Source organism: Pinus tabuliformis, chromosome Q, assembly GCF_031772625.1.
Source record: "Pinus tabuliformis cultivar Carrire ecotype Pingquan chromosome Q, CPIR1, whole genome shotgun sequence".
Lineage (NCBI taxonomy): Eukaryota > Viridiplantae > Streptophyta > Pinopsida > Pinales > Pinaceae > Pinus > Pinus tabuliformis.
In genome coordinates this window covers 370547062-370561693 of record NC_142296.1, presented here as the reverse complement: position 1 = coordinate 370561693, position 14632 = coordinate 370547062, and the positions used below count along the sequence as shown (strand labels likewise).

The 14632-nt window shown below is 37.5% G+C and overlaps 1 pseudogene across 1 annotated transcript; it reads left to right on the top strand.

Moving 5' to 3' along the window:
- Nucleotides 1-2771: 2771 nt before the first annotated feature.
- On the top strand, nucleotides 2772-6046 carry LOC149219714 (phenylcoumaran benzylic ether reductase PT1-like; annotated as a pseudogene). The gene is made up of 5 exons (XR_016248720.1): nucleotides 2772-2961; nucleotides 4674-4808; nucleotides 4910-5146; nucleotides 5251-5454; nucleotides 5648-6046. The product of XR_016248720.1 is annotated as a phenylcoumaran benzylic ether reductase PT1-like (transcript).
- The last annotated feature ends 8586 nt before the right edge of the window (nucleotides 6047-14632 follow it).

The window sequence follows — 14632 nt, the reverse complement described above, 5'->3', positions numbered from 1 at the left end:
ATGTCACCACTCATGATGTGCCACATGGAGTGATAACGCCATATCGGAGGTCGGCATATCAGAGGTTGAAGATGTCGGTGCTTTATAACAGTTGGCAATTGGAAACTTCCGATAAGGGCGCTCCGATATTTGGCTAACACATGGTCAAGAAGTGTTTAAAGGACCCAGGGCATAAAGTAATATTAGAGCATCGACACATTGGAAGGTCGACAAATCAGAGAAACAAAACTTCTTAAGGTGACAACCTTTGAAAAGTTGCGATATGCATAAAGTGCTGATAGCGTTAAAACCCGCTAGGAAGCGTCGATAAAGATTAAAAAAGGATTTCATCACAAAACCAAAGGTTGACGAGCCCTTTTCTCTCTCCTCTTGTGGGACATGTGGCAGCATATGATTGTTCTGATAAGCTACACATGGAAGCATATGAATGGCTCCAATAAAGACACATGGCATCATATGATTGGTTCTGTTAAAGCTACAGTGGCATCTGATGTCAACATGACATGGCGACACGACAAGACATGTGGCTGGAAGTTTTGGTGTTTTGAGGGGCCTAAGGAAACAAATATGGGTGACACATGGCACCACTCTTGAGGTGCCACGTGGAATATGATGATGTTATATCAGAGGTTGGTATATAAGAGGTTGAAAATCGCAATATCATCATATCGGAGATCAGGATGTCAAAGGTCTTGCATATCGGCGCATCGCATATCGGAGGTCCAGCATATCGACGATCGCAACATCGAAGCATCAAGTACATCGGCGCATCGCAATATCGAAGCATCGACACATTTGAAGGTCAACGAATTAAAACTTCTTAAGGTGACAACCTTTAAAAGTTGCGATATGCATAAAGTGCCAATAGTGTTAAAAACCGTCGGGGAACGTTGATAAAGATTAACAAAGGATTTCATCGCAAAACCAAAGGTTGATGGATCCTTTTCTCTCTTCTCTAGTGGGACACATGGCAACATATGATTGTTTTGATAAACTACAAATGGAAGCATATCATTGGCTCCAATAAAGACACATAGCAACATATGATTGGTTCTGATAAAGCTACAATGGCATCTGATATCAGCATGACGTGGTGGTACGACATGACACGTGGCATAAAATTTTGACGTTTTGAGGGGGCTAAGGGGTCAAATCTGGGTGACACGCAACACCACTCACAAGGCGCCACGTGGAACATGTTGGCGTCATATCGGAGGTCGACATATTAGAGGTTGAATATGTCAACACTTTATAACAGTTGGCAATTGGAAACTTCCGATAAGGGGGCTCCGATATTGGGTTGACACATGGTCGAGAAGCGTTTAAAGGACCCAAGGCATAAAGCACTTAACAAAGGAGAAATAGCCCCCGACAGGAACAAAACGCCTTGGCACCTTAAGGCTAAGTGGCAGGTCACAGGCAGTGGTCCTATGATGAGAAATGTGGGGAGGAGCTAAGCGCAGAAGGGCCAAGGACATCGGAACTCAGTGTTTTCGTAATGTCTTTGCAAATGAAGTTCCGATGAGTTAAAGCTCTGATATAGCACTATGGTAATGTTACAGGACATATTGGGTTCCGATAGTGTAAAGCATAAGAGTTAAGAGATGGATGAGTCGACAACTATAATTCCGGAACACCACTAAGGCCACCATAGTTGATCGCTCCTGGCTGTAGAAAGTGGGGAATTCAAGCGGTTAAGGGGAAGAAATACCGGCTTCATTCCTGGGTTATCTAAACGTCCTAGCACCTTAAAGCTAAGAGCATGTGCATTTGGGTCTTTGTTTAAACTGTGAGTCAATAACCACTATCGATAAACTGTGAGTCAATAACCACTGTCGAATTGGTATATTCTTTCTAGGCCGACGAATCTGCTACAATGTCGTGAGGAAGAACCTCATAATAAAAAGCCTATCGGCTTAATAATTAAATTAAAATTATAGAAATCCTATTCCAAAATATAAACACCTATTAACATAGTTATAAATAGTGTAAAATAAATTAAATCTTATCTCAAATATTAATTTTAAATTCTATTAATACAATATTACTTTAAATTTATATTTTATTATAAAAAATTATTTTTTAATGTATAAATATCCAAATTAAAATTAAGTGCTCTGTTTGGGGTAGCTCAATTGACAATGGTAGCTGGAAGCCTTGGGTTCAAATCTTGTGATATCCCCGATCCAGGGGATAAGTTAAACATGATGAAGATATAGTCCTACCAAGCTTACAAAAAAAATATAAAATGATTATCACTCTTTTAAAATGTAAATGAATCGTATAATTAAATATATAATTTTAATTTAATTAGAATATACCATTTAAATTTAATTAAAGCTTAAAAAGTTACATAGATAATTTGTGTCTGATGATGTTGATGTAACATGTTTCTTGCTTCGAGCTTTATAGTTTTCTAAATATTTATGAGATTTTATATAATGATTAAAACATATCAAAATAACAATTACAATTTTGAAAAGTATTTTTGATGCCTAAGGTTTCCTACAAGTTAATTTCCATTTGATCACCTTCAACTAGACTGGTGTCAATGAAAAACATTTTTGATGCCTAAGGTTTCCTACCAGTTAATTTCCATTTGATCACCTTCCACTAGACTCGTGTCTTGAAAACTGGTCTGATGCAAGCAATCATCATCAATAATTGCCAATGATTGACCCCCAGTTATTTATATTCCCACAATTTTTCAATTTTACTATCTCGATCTCTCCCTGCTTCATGTACAATTTCTTCATCTATCTCTACTGGCTAGAAATTATGGCAAGCAGTAGCAGGATTCTGATAATTGGAGCAACAGGCTACATTGGACGTCGTATGGCCAAAGCCAGCCTTGCTCTTGGCCATCCCACATTCCTTCTGGTTAGAGAGACCGCGCCTTCTAATCAAGAGAAAGCGCAGCTTCTGGAATCCTTCAAGGCCGTAGGTGCTAATCTGGTCCAAGTAAGTGTACAGCTGGCTTTATAATCAAAACTGGATTTTGAGAACCCAACAGTGTGTGCTAGTGCTCTGTCTTTATTTGTTCAATTTCAGGTTTTTTTTCTTTTAAACTGTTCTGGAGTTTGTGCTTATCTGATTATTTATTGATTGGAGCTTTGAGCTCTAATAAGCATCTGAGCATTCTGCAGCGTTTCTTTTATTGTGGGAAGGTTCATCATCTCATGGATTGTAATGGGTTGTGAAAATGGATCACCATATTGTAGTTCTGCACTTATTTTCTCTTGGTGGTATGTTCATTCATTTATTGTAATGGGTTGTGAAAATGGATCACTATATTGTAGTTCTGCAGTTACTTTCTCTTGGTGGTATGCTCATTCATCTTTTGTAATGGGTTGTGAAAATGGATCACCATATTGTAGTTCTGCAATTATTTTCTCTTGGTGGTATCACTCCTTGTCATGGGCTGTCTGCACTGATTACTTCATCCTAAATCTTTATTGTTTTCTTTTATTGTTTTGCACATTTGATCTTTTATCTACTGTGTTATGCACATTTGATCTTTTATCTACCGGGTTGTAATAAGTGATTAAATTTTTTCTCCATTGGGCTTTTATTTGTGGATGCTTGCTTGATTATTTCTTGGGCTTTTATCCGTTGATGCTTACCTGATTATTTCTTCTATAGGACTGTGATAACTGATCAACATATTTTATATCCTCTATCGTTATTCCTTATGAATATGCCTACTTCATTGTTCCATGCAAATGGGTTTTCATATAACTAGCTTATATCCACTGTAAATTAATGGTTGAGTTTGTTCCTTGTCCGTTGGATAAATTGAATTTGCAATCTGAATTTATGCCCATTGCAGCTTTGAACATCTAATTATCTCTATTGTAAATTGTAAATTCTATTATTGACTTTGCCCCTTGCCCATTGGATAAACTGAATTTCCAACCTGAACTTATGTTGATTGCAAATTCGAGCATCCAATGGCTTGGAGCAAAATCAACCACCTTTGAATAAACAGAATCTACAATCAACATAAAGATGTCTAATTTGGAGAAATATCAGGATACATTAATTTTGTGTCATTGTTATGTGTGGGTATACCTATGGATCTTTTCTATGTCTGTTGAGGATTAATCAGAATCTACTAATTTTCACCAACTGTGCTCTGATTTGTTCCCTTCTTTACAACAATGTTCTGCATTAAGATTCCCCGCCTTCTGGGAACCAGCTTTCTCTAATTTGGTTAGTTCTGCATTAAGATTCCACACTTTTTTGGGAACTAGCTTTCTGTAATTTGGTTATCTTCAGCTAAGCAAGAGTGAGACGGGGTATTTGCTTATGCCAAAGTAACAAGCATAAAAACTAACATGTCATTTGGTAGAATTTGAAACTTAGTAAAAGCTATATTAAATACCAAAGTAACAAGCATAAAAACTAACATGTCATTTGGTTGAATTTGAAACTTAGTAAAAGCTATATTAAATACCAACTTTCACCAATGGGGAAAACCACCTTTGGATTCCATATATAAACTTATGTAGCTTGTCAATTTTCCAGGTTATTTGAAAAGAGATGTGATTGGTTATCATGTATTTAGGAGATCATGTTGTTTTATATAGGGTATTGTAGTAGTAGGTGTCATCTTTGACCTTCTTTTCTTGGATACCCCCAAATGCCTGACATGATATGGACTCTATGTGAAGGGATCTGTGGAGGACCATGCGAGTCTTGTTCAGGCAATCAAAGAAGTCGATGTAGTTATCTCAGCTGTAGGGTTTTTTCAGTTGATGAGTCAGCTGAACATCATCAAGGCCATTAAGGAGGTTGGGACTGTCAAGGTATAGAATACTATTGACTAGGCTTGATTATGTAGCTTTTAAGTAGATCCAATCCAGTAGTTCAGATTGTATTTTACAATTATTGGTGATGGTATTTACAGAGGTTTTTTCCATCCGAGTATGGGTTTGATTACGATAAAGTCCAGGCAGTGGAGCCTGCAAAGATATGTATGATAACACAGTGAAAATTCGCAGACAAATTGAGGCAGAAGGCATCCCTTACACATATGTCACTAGCAACTGTTTTGCAGGATATTTTCTGCCAAATTTAGGGCAGCTGGGCCTGGCTGCCCCTCCCAGGGATAAAATTATCATATATGGAGATGGAAATGTCAAAGGTATTTACAATGGCCTCTTTGCTCAAAATTTTTACTTTCTTCTACCAGTGTTCTATTACATAGTCTTTGCATGGGTGTAAATATTTTCTGAAATGAATATGCAGCTGCTTTTGTGAAAGAGGAAGATGTTGCAACATATACCATCAAGGCAGTGGATGACCCTAGAACTCTGAACAAGTCCATGTATATCATGCTTCCTACCAACATCTATTCTGTTAACGAGCTTGTATCTCTGTGGGAGAATAAGATTGGCAAGACACTGGAGAAGGTCTATATATCAGAGGAAGAGTTGCTGAAAAAAATTGCAGGTTAGGATATGGAATATTTTTCCTTCTTCCCCCGCCATTTGCAGACCTAAAACAAATTTCCTTTTAAGAATTTTATGCTTCAATTTTCTTTTAGTTGGTAGAACTTAGGCTGAATTTGGTAAGGCTGTTCGTTCAAAATCTGTTTAGAGTGTAGTGACTTAGCTTGTGTAAAATGCTGTGATGGGTGATGCAGAGGCACCATTCCCAGATGATGTTGACATGGCAATCTGTCACTCCGTTTTTGTCAAAGGGCATCTAACAGATTTTCAAATTGGACCTTATGGTGTGGAGGCCACTCACCTCTACCTAGATGTGAAATACACTACTGTTGAAGAGTACCTTTCCCAGTTTGTTTGAAGTTGATTGTGAGAGATGCTAGGCAGAATAATAAAGAAGGCAGGTGTCTTTATCCTTTCTTTTAGAAAAGATTTTTGCCACTTTTGGAATTCAAGCTATTAATGCAAGGTTAAACACAAGCTGATACTGCTCAATTGAGAACAGTGAAAATCAAATGAGTTGTTGTTAAGTTGGGGGTTTTACAAACATGGAGCTACGTTGATAAGTAATATGGTGCAGATCTATCAAATTATAAGGAGATAGGTTTCTAATAAATATGGAGTTATTCTTAACCGGTGAGTTTGATTAACTGAAAAGCCAAATGAAATGTATGGTACTCACATTTAAATTCTAGATAAAATGTATTGCAAATTAGGTTGATCTTATGTTTTTTTTGGCATTGCTTTTCGTTTCATTTTTTTTTTCATTTTAATTTATTATTGGCTTAGTCTAATTTATGGTAGAAGTAATCTTGCAATACAATTTCAAGTAAGATTATGATATCTTGTTGTTTAAAAAACATTTTTGAATGCATAATTAGATTCAGTATTTAGAAAAACCTTTGGAGCACTAGAATTCTATAGTTTAAATAAATTAAACTCAAATTTTTAAAATCTCTGCAAGATTTTGATTAAATTAATTAAAAAAAAAAAAACTATTTTGTTTATAAGTTAGAATATTTCACTATTTCATTATAAATTTAAATATTTCATAATAACATGATATGAGGAGACTTGCAGTATGTAAATTTTAATAACATTTGAGAAAATGTACTGGTATATTATATAAACTAGAATAATAATAATAATAAAACCATTATAATTTATAAAATTTATAATATTAAATTCAAATAATAAATTAATTAAAATTTTATTGTAATTTTTTAGAAGTTGCTATAATTTTGTTATCAAATCATATTATTAATTGTTATTGTTTAATGTAAAATAACTCGTTATTATTATTTAATGAAATTAAATTACAATTTGCAAAAATTAATGAATATGATTATAAAGAAAAATTTAATTGAATTAAGAAATTGAAATTATTTGAAATTTTTCCTATCTCTATTCTTTTTACAACATTTTATCTTTATCTTTTGTAAACTACTTTTATAATATTTAATAATGTTTAATCCTGATTAAAATTAATATACATTATATTCCAACTCACTTGGGAAAAACATTGTTCTCTACTAAAATAAATGTTGCACATATTTCGTTTTTTAAATGAAATGCTTTCCTTCTAAAATGTTTCGATGTGACTCGACAAAATGTGAAATATAAAACAAGAATTTAAATGCCTTATTATGTTTAATATTTTTGTTTATTTTTAAATGAATGAAAACACATAATTCGACGAAACTTGGTGATGATGTGAAGCTATATAATTAAAATAGATCTGAAGTTTAATAAGGTTTTTTTCTAGAAATTCCTTAACAAAGAAAATGGTTAATAAAACAGGAGTGGGTTGTCCCCTTCTCTCTCCTCCACGTGGCACAATCTCGCATCCCGTATCCCGCATCCCACAGATCCAACAGCCCACTGGTTACGACATTCCAAAACTTTGTGGGGGCCCATATTATGATGTAGTATTAAAGTTTTGGGCCCGAACACAGCTATTATTAGCGATCGACTATCGGCAAGGTCCTAGGGCACATACAAACTGTTATCGGCGGTTCTCGGCGCTGAATGTCGATATCGCAGTCCCGCGATATTGGCATATCGGCACAATTCACATTTCAAAAGACTCGCAAACCGTCAATCATGTGATAAAGTGGTGCGTCATTGGGGGGGGTGGCATTGGTGAGAAAACCAAATACAAAGAAAATGGCCAACAAAACAAGGGTCGGGCCTCCCCTTTCTCTCTCCTCCACATGGCGGGTTCCCGCATCCCGGCGACCCCGCATCCCGCAAGATAGTCATGTCAACGGAGTTCCAAACTTGATAGATCATGCACGAGGGCTGATATTATGATTTATTGTGAAATTCTAGGAGAGGCCGAAATTCACTAACAAAGCAATGCTTGCAAAACCAAGAGGTCACTCGTTTTGGGCATTTTTAGGGGTCCTATGGGCCCATTTCCGGGTGTCATGCATCACCACTCACAGGATGACACGTGGCAGTGATGATGTCACCCCGCAAATCAACGATCGCAGTAGTTAAGAGGAATTGCTAAAGCTGATGGAGCCAGCGACTACAATATGCAGGAAACCCCCGGACGCAATAAAGTATTACGTCGTGATCTATAAGGATCCCACATTCAGATTATCGGCCCACGTTATGGAGAAAGAAAAGCTTAAGACACTGGCATAATGTGATTGTGATATGCAGGACTCCTCCCTCAGATGCGATAAGTTATGAGTTGTGATTTAGAAAGAGTTTGGGCCCGAGAAATCGGCCGATAAGGGACTTCTGCAATATAAAGAAAATGGCCCCCTTGCGCAGTTGTTGAGAACCTTATCACCGAAGCACAAATCCTTTGGTCCCAACCCCCCGTCATATGCGGAGCATTACAAAAGGGGTTGTAATAAAGCAGAGCTAAGGGGGAAATCCAAATGGTGCCCTTTCGCTTGTTTCAGAGGTAAAACACATGTGCCCTTTAGCCTTATTGAAGAGGTAAATGCATGTGCCCCTTGAGACTTCCATCATTAAACTTAGAACTCACTGCCAGGCCAGATCAGGGCGTCGATCATGCTCAGAAGGTTTTTACGGTGGAAATGACAGAATCGGTCCCAGAGGAGGTTGTAACAGTGAATCAGGAGAGGGAACATTTAAAACCAAGTGTGGGCACCCCCTAGAAATGGCTCTTCGTAACTTGTTCTCAAGGTCGGAACCGAAGGTTTTTAAGATAGGATGACGAGAGTTAGTTGAGCAGCGCAGGAGCATATTCCATGAACTAAATGCAACAATGAAATAGAAGTGATTACAGAGATGGGGTGCTAGGGATTTCACATTTATGTCTCACTTGTTCCTCAATTCTGTGATGTGCCTTCCTCTGTGATGCCATTATTATTGTTCTTAATGTTTTTTTGGATACAGAACCTCCCCTGGTCGAGAGAGCAAGTTGAATTGACAACTGAAAACTCGAGCCATGATTTTATGTATGAAACCATGATTGAAAGCACCCCCTCTTCTTATACATAGGGGGTTGTGGCACTAAAAAATGGTTCCGAAACTTGAAAAGAAAGTCTGTGATTTTGTAAACTATATCACTGAGTAACATAGATCTTGCAAAATATTACAGGATTGGTGGTGATTCCTCCTCTAAATGTTTTACAGTGTGTTATTTCCTTATTTCATTCACCTTGTATGCTTTCCTCTTTTGAATTCATGCAATAATATACACTCTGATATTTCGGACTTGTCTACAGATTCATCGACGTTAAAATGTTAATGCATATGCATGTGTGAAGGGTTGAAATCATATTTTCAAGTTGTATTGCGTGAAGCATATCACTCCAGTTATTTTATGTCCATTACATCTTCCTCTAACTCAGTAGTTATAGTAAATCTCATGGTTTCAGGCTCTATGTTTTATATATATAATTCTTGGTGCTTTGAGCTCTATGTCTTGAGTTGTCCTTTTGCTTTGACTTCTCTCATTTATCTTACAAAACTTATTAAAATTGTAAATCTTTGAAGTGATTGGCCTCCACTATTTCTATTGTATTTCTGGGAATTATGTGTGTGTAAAAAAGCTGAACATATGGCTTGTATCTTTGGATGAAAGAACCAACTCCCTGATATATACGTATAGAATATGGGTGATGTCTCCTCCTGCTTGAGAATCATTTGAGGCACAATGATTTAGATGTACCCAGGCACTAGTCTTGTAAGCAATCTAAGGCTATCTCTGGTAGCTTTCCTTGCCTCCTGCTACACTTGTGTTGCAGGTGCAAGATTTAGCGACAACATCGTGCATGCCCAGTATTTCAACATGAGATCTAAGACTACTGTAACATTCTTTGGCTATTCACCTGGGGCGATGCCACTCACAGTGTTACTAGTACCGTAACATAATAGATATACCTAACATGACCAAAAAGTAAAATATTATGCCAAAATATACGTAAAAATACATAAAAATAGGTTCCAATCACTTATATGTGAAATTGGTTGACTAGTTGTAGGACTCGAATATGCCACCCAATTGTAGACTTTGTTACTCCAGCTCTCTCAACAGTTGGTCAACCTTGAACTAGGGTTGTGACTCCATTTTGGCATCATCTACTCGAGCTAGGTACATACCCAGTACCGTATACAAACAGAGCCAAGGTATCAAACCCTGACAACCTCAAACCACAGGCTCACATCCCCCATCATCCCCACACCTAAGTAGTGCACCCCTTCTCTACACATGTAGTCCCTCGAGTTGCACCACTACCTACAAGGTGACCAAATTAGCCATCCAAGGATGTTTAAAGTATTATGGCTCCAAAAGTTCCTGCTACCCTCAACAGTCTCCAAGTACCCTCCAGGCCCTCACTCAAGGACACATGTCCTTACTAATAGACATCAAACTGAATAGGGGAACCACCTTTTTATAATCATGGGGACCCCTTATATTATAATATTATAATATATAAAGATACTTTTCTTTGTCGTTGAGTCCCATCCCCCATACTCTTTTCATCCCTCGTTTTGGAACAAATAATATGTCTGTTAGGCTCACTAGCTTTTTACCACATAGGCTCTCTAACTTGGTCACACTGGCCCTCTGGCCTTAAAACTCATTAGTACTCTAGCCCACTATCATCGCACATCATACATACATAGGCATGCAAGCCTCAATGGAACTCAACTCACCAACCTAATAATACATTTTCTCTTACCCAATTACACAAGCACACCAGCCTTAAAACATGTCTATACACACAGAGGTATGCAGACCTCAATAGAACCCATCGCACCAACTTAAGTAACATATGTACATTTAAAATACCATTTGTGGAACCCCAAGCCAATGGTATTACAAAGACAGAGGAACTAGGGCCCAACCAAAGGAGCAATATGGTTGATTAGTAAATCTCTCCTTCAAATAACCTAACAAGTTAACATTATGTATATATGAAAGAGAGATAAAAGAACGAACTTTATGGATGTATGATTCATTTAATTGTAAGTGATCAAGTCCAATTTTCAAGTGCCTTCTTGAGCATCCAAATATTGAAATGACACATCTACTTGTGTCTTCTTACAACCTAAACCACTTCCCTTACCCTATTTAGAAAATTTTGATAATAAAAAAGTAAAGCACCATTCTCTGGGTAGTCATCTAATCACATATAAACACCAAAAGCTACACACAACAATGAGATATCAACACACTAAATTTTGAATTTAAATGAAATTAATATAAGAAAAAGTGAATTGCAACATAAAATTCACATTGTCTTCAATTTTACACTTGATTTCTAGTATTTTCATTTTCTTTATTCATTTATTCTTGTAGTTATTACTTGCCCAATAATGAACTCTTTAAATTTGTTTGATTAAATCTAAACAACGTTGTTTACTTTTTTAAAAGTTTGTTAGGTACAATGGTTTCTTAATCTTCCCAATGATGAACTCTTTAAATTTGTTTGGTTTATTCCAGGAAACATTGTTACCTCCAACGATATTCAAATGCAAATCAAAAGAAGTTTGTTTTTTCTGGATTATGCCAAAAGTGAAAATGCCAAAAAAGCTTAAAGTTGTGCCTATTTTGAACACATCTATAATGTGTATATAAGACGTCGAATGTCCTGTATTCTAGAGAAAACCACAAGTTTGGAACCAAAACATAATTCTGAGAAGATTTTTGTGGGCCTAGAAAATGCACACCATGTAGTGTCCATGTGTATGATATTTGTAGGAAATTCCTTATAAACATGTATGCCAAGTTCCCTTAATAATTAACATGCAGTAAGACCTTCAATTTCAAGACATGAGGTTTAGTAAAGTATCCTTCAAATCCTACCAAATTGAAGTCTTGTATTTTTTATTATTAATAGTTTGTTGTTTTCATATATAATGAAGGGCTTTAGAGAGGCCAAAACAAGAGGAAGAGGAAATGTATGTAATCGCTTCTACACAAGACTCTCAAAATTCGAAAAGTTACAAATCCTGGGATTTTATGCCTTGCTCCCACCGAAAAATAACTACATTTCCTTGGAGATTAGATCCCATTTAGGCCAAAAATTGGGTGGAATAAATCCCTTAAAACGTCCATTCTACATAAGCCCCCTATCTTGCACTTTTTTTCTAGATTACCTATCTATTGGCTAGTTTATATATAATGTCTCATATTGGTTCTTTCATAGGTGTGCAACTATGCCCAAAAAAAAGGGGGGGCTTGATGATCACATATTATGGTGGACAAGAGAGCAACTTATTGAGGTGACGATTTGGTTGTAGCTCAAAGATTTGATTTTGATTTAATTAAGCCTAACACCCAAACATAGCTTTGGAATTATTGGGTAATGAGGTTTTTGCCAAGGTTTGAACCTTAATGAGTTGTAAGTTTTTGTTATGATCTTAACCTGCAAGACGATACAAGAATACCAAATATGTGCAGAAATATACCCAGAACATAGAACAGTGAGAAATAACAGCAAGTATTTTATTATTCAGAAAGCAATGTTCACTTGCCTCTTCGAGGGGGCAACCTCCAATAGAGCAGAGCTCGATTACAAAATAAGACACGATGCCCCTCGCAGGGAGTCTCTATCCTTTATATATGACTCATACATGCAATACCATGGAGCAATACCATGGTTCTTATTAATACCATCTATCTAATACCATGGCCCATTTGCAACTAACTGTGGTCCTGTCATTAAATGTGGGTTAACCACTTACTATTATTAATATGGGCTTTATTGACTCTTTACTTAACTATAACTATGACTCGATCCTACTACATAAATAAGGGGGTTAGGGTGGGACCCTAACATGCCCTCCCCCATAAGAATAGCCTTGTCCTCAAGGCTGAAGCTGCGGAAATTGCTGAAGAATAGTGGTTGGTTCCCAGGTTGCATCTTCCGGAGAGGTGTCTTTCCACTTGACAAGGACTTCCTTGATCATGCGGCCACGCAGGTGCCATTCTCGTGTGTCTAGGACCTATTCAGGTTGGAGCCAGATTGACCCTTCTTCATCCAATTCAGGTAGACTAGTTTGAATTCTGCAATTGTTCCCAATCACTTTATTGAGGCATGAGACATGGAAAAGTGGATGGATTTTTGTAGTGGGTGGCAAAGCTAGCTTGTAGGCCACTTCTCCAATGCGCTGAAGTACTTGATACGGTCCATAGAATATTGGAGATAGTTTCTGACAACCCTTGTCTTTGAGTGATGTTTGCTTATATGGTTACAGCCTCAAAAATACCTGATCCCATTCTTGAAATTGGCGCTCTGAGCGATGCTAATCTACCTATTGCTTCATGTAGTTTTGAGCTTAATGAAGATTCTCTCTAAGATGGGCGAGCATGGTTGTGCGGTTCTGTAGTAGTTGATCCACTGCTTGTACCTTTGAGCACCCCTTGATATAAGAAGTAGGGGAAGGAGGGAGTTGACCATAAACTGCTTCATAGGGAGTCACTTTGGTGGTGGCATGATAGTTGGTGTTATATCACCATTCAGCTAGAGGTAACCACTGTACCCATAGATGTTGCTTTTCTGAATTGAAACACCTAAGGTAGGCTTCCAGACATTTGTTGACTGCTTCAGTTTGACCATCCATTTGTGGATGATAGGAAGTACTGAGTTTTAGTTGGGTACCTTGTAGCCTGAAGAGTTCTTGCCAAAAATTACTAGTGAATATCGGGTCACAATCAAACACAATAGAAGTGGGCATGCCATGCAATTTGAAGATCTGATCCATGAAAGATTGAGCGACCAAAGTCGGTGTAAAAGGGTGGGGTAGGGCGCAAAAATGAGCATACTTAGAAATTCGGTCCACAACCACCATGATGACTGACTTGTTTCTTGACTTTGGAAGACCTGTAATGAAATCCATAGAAACCTTCGTCCATATTGATGTCGGGATGGGCAATGGTTATAATGTGCCTGGTGCTTTGACTGTCTCCCATTTGTGGCACTGACAGACATCACATTCCGCTACAAAAGTAAGAATGTCCTTTTTCATGCCTATCCAAAAAAATGATCTTTTAGTGCGAGCATATGTCTTCTGAAATCCTGAATGTCCTGCAATGGGGGATGAGTGCAACTGCACCAAAATGCGGCTTTTGAGGGTGGATGTTGGTGATATTACGACTCTGTCCTTGTAGCGAAGAATCTCATCCTACCACGAGTAGCCCTTTGTGGAATTTGGATCTGCCTACAATTGAGTAATGAGTTGGGAGAGCCAGGGATGTGAAAACCATTCCCTGCGAGCCTCTTCAATCCATTCTGGAATGGGAAGGGAAATTGCAAGCAAGGTACTTTCCTCCTCAAATTGGCGAGATAATGCATCTGCTACAATATTTTCGCGCCCTTTCTTGTAAATGATCTCATAATCATATCCTAGCATTTTGGAAAGCCATTTATTTTGTTGTGGTGAGGATAGGTGTTGCTCCAAAAAATATTTAAGACTTTGATGGTCTGTGCGGATTTGGAAACGTCGCCCCAATAAGTAAGGTTTTCAGGTATTTACTACATGTAAGATGGCCATCATATCCTTCTCATAGGTAGATTGTCCCAGATTCTTCCCACTTATTTGTTGGCTTGTGAAGGCCAAGGGTTGACCTTCCTGCATTAAGACCACCCCAATACCCGTACCTAAAGCATCACATTCAATGACAAAATATTTGGTGAAGTCGGGTAGTGCTAAGACTGGAGTGGAACACATGGAATTTTTGAGAGCTG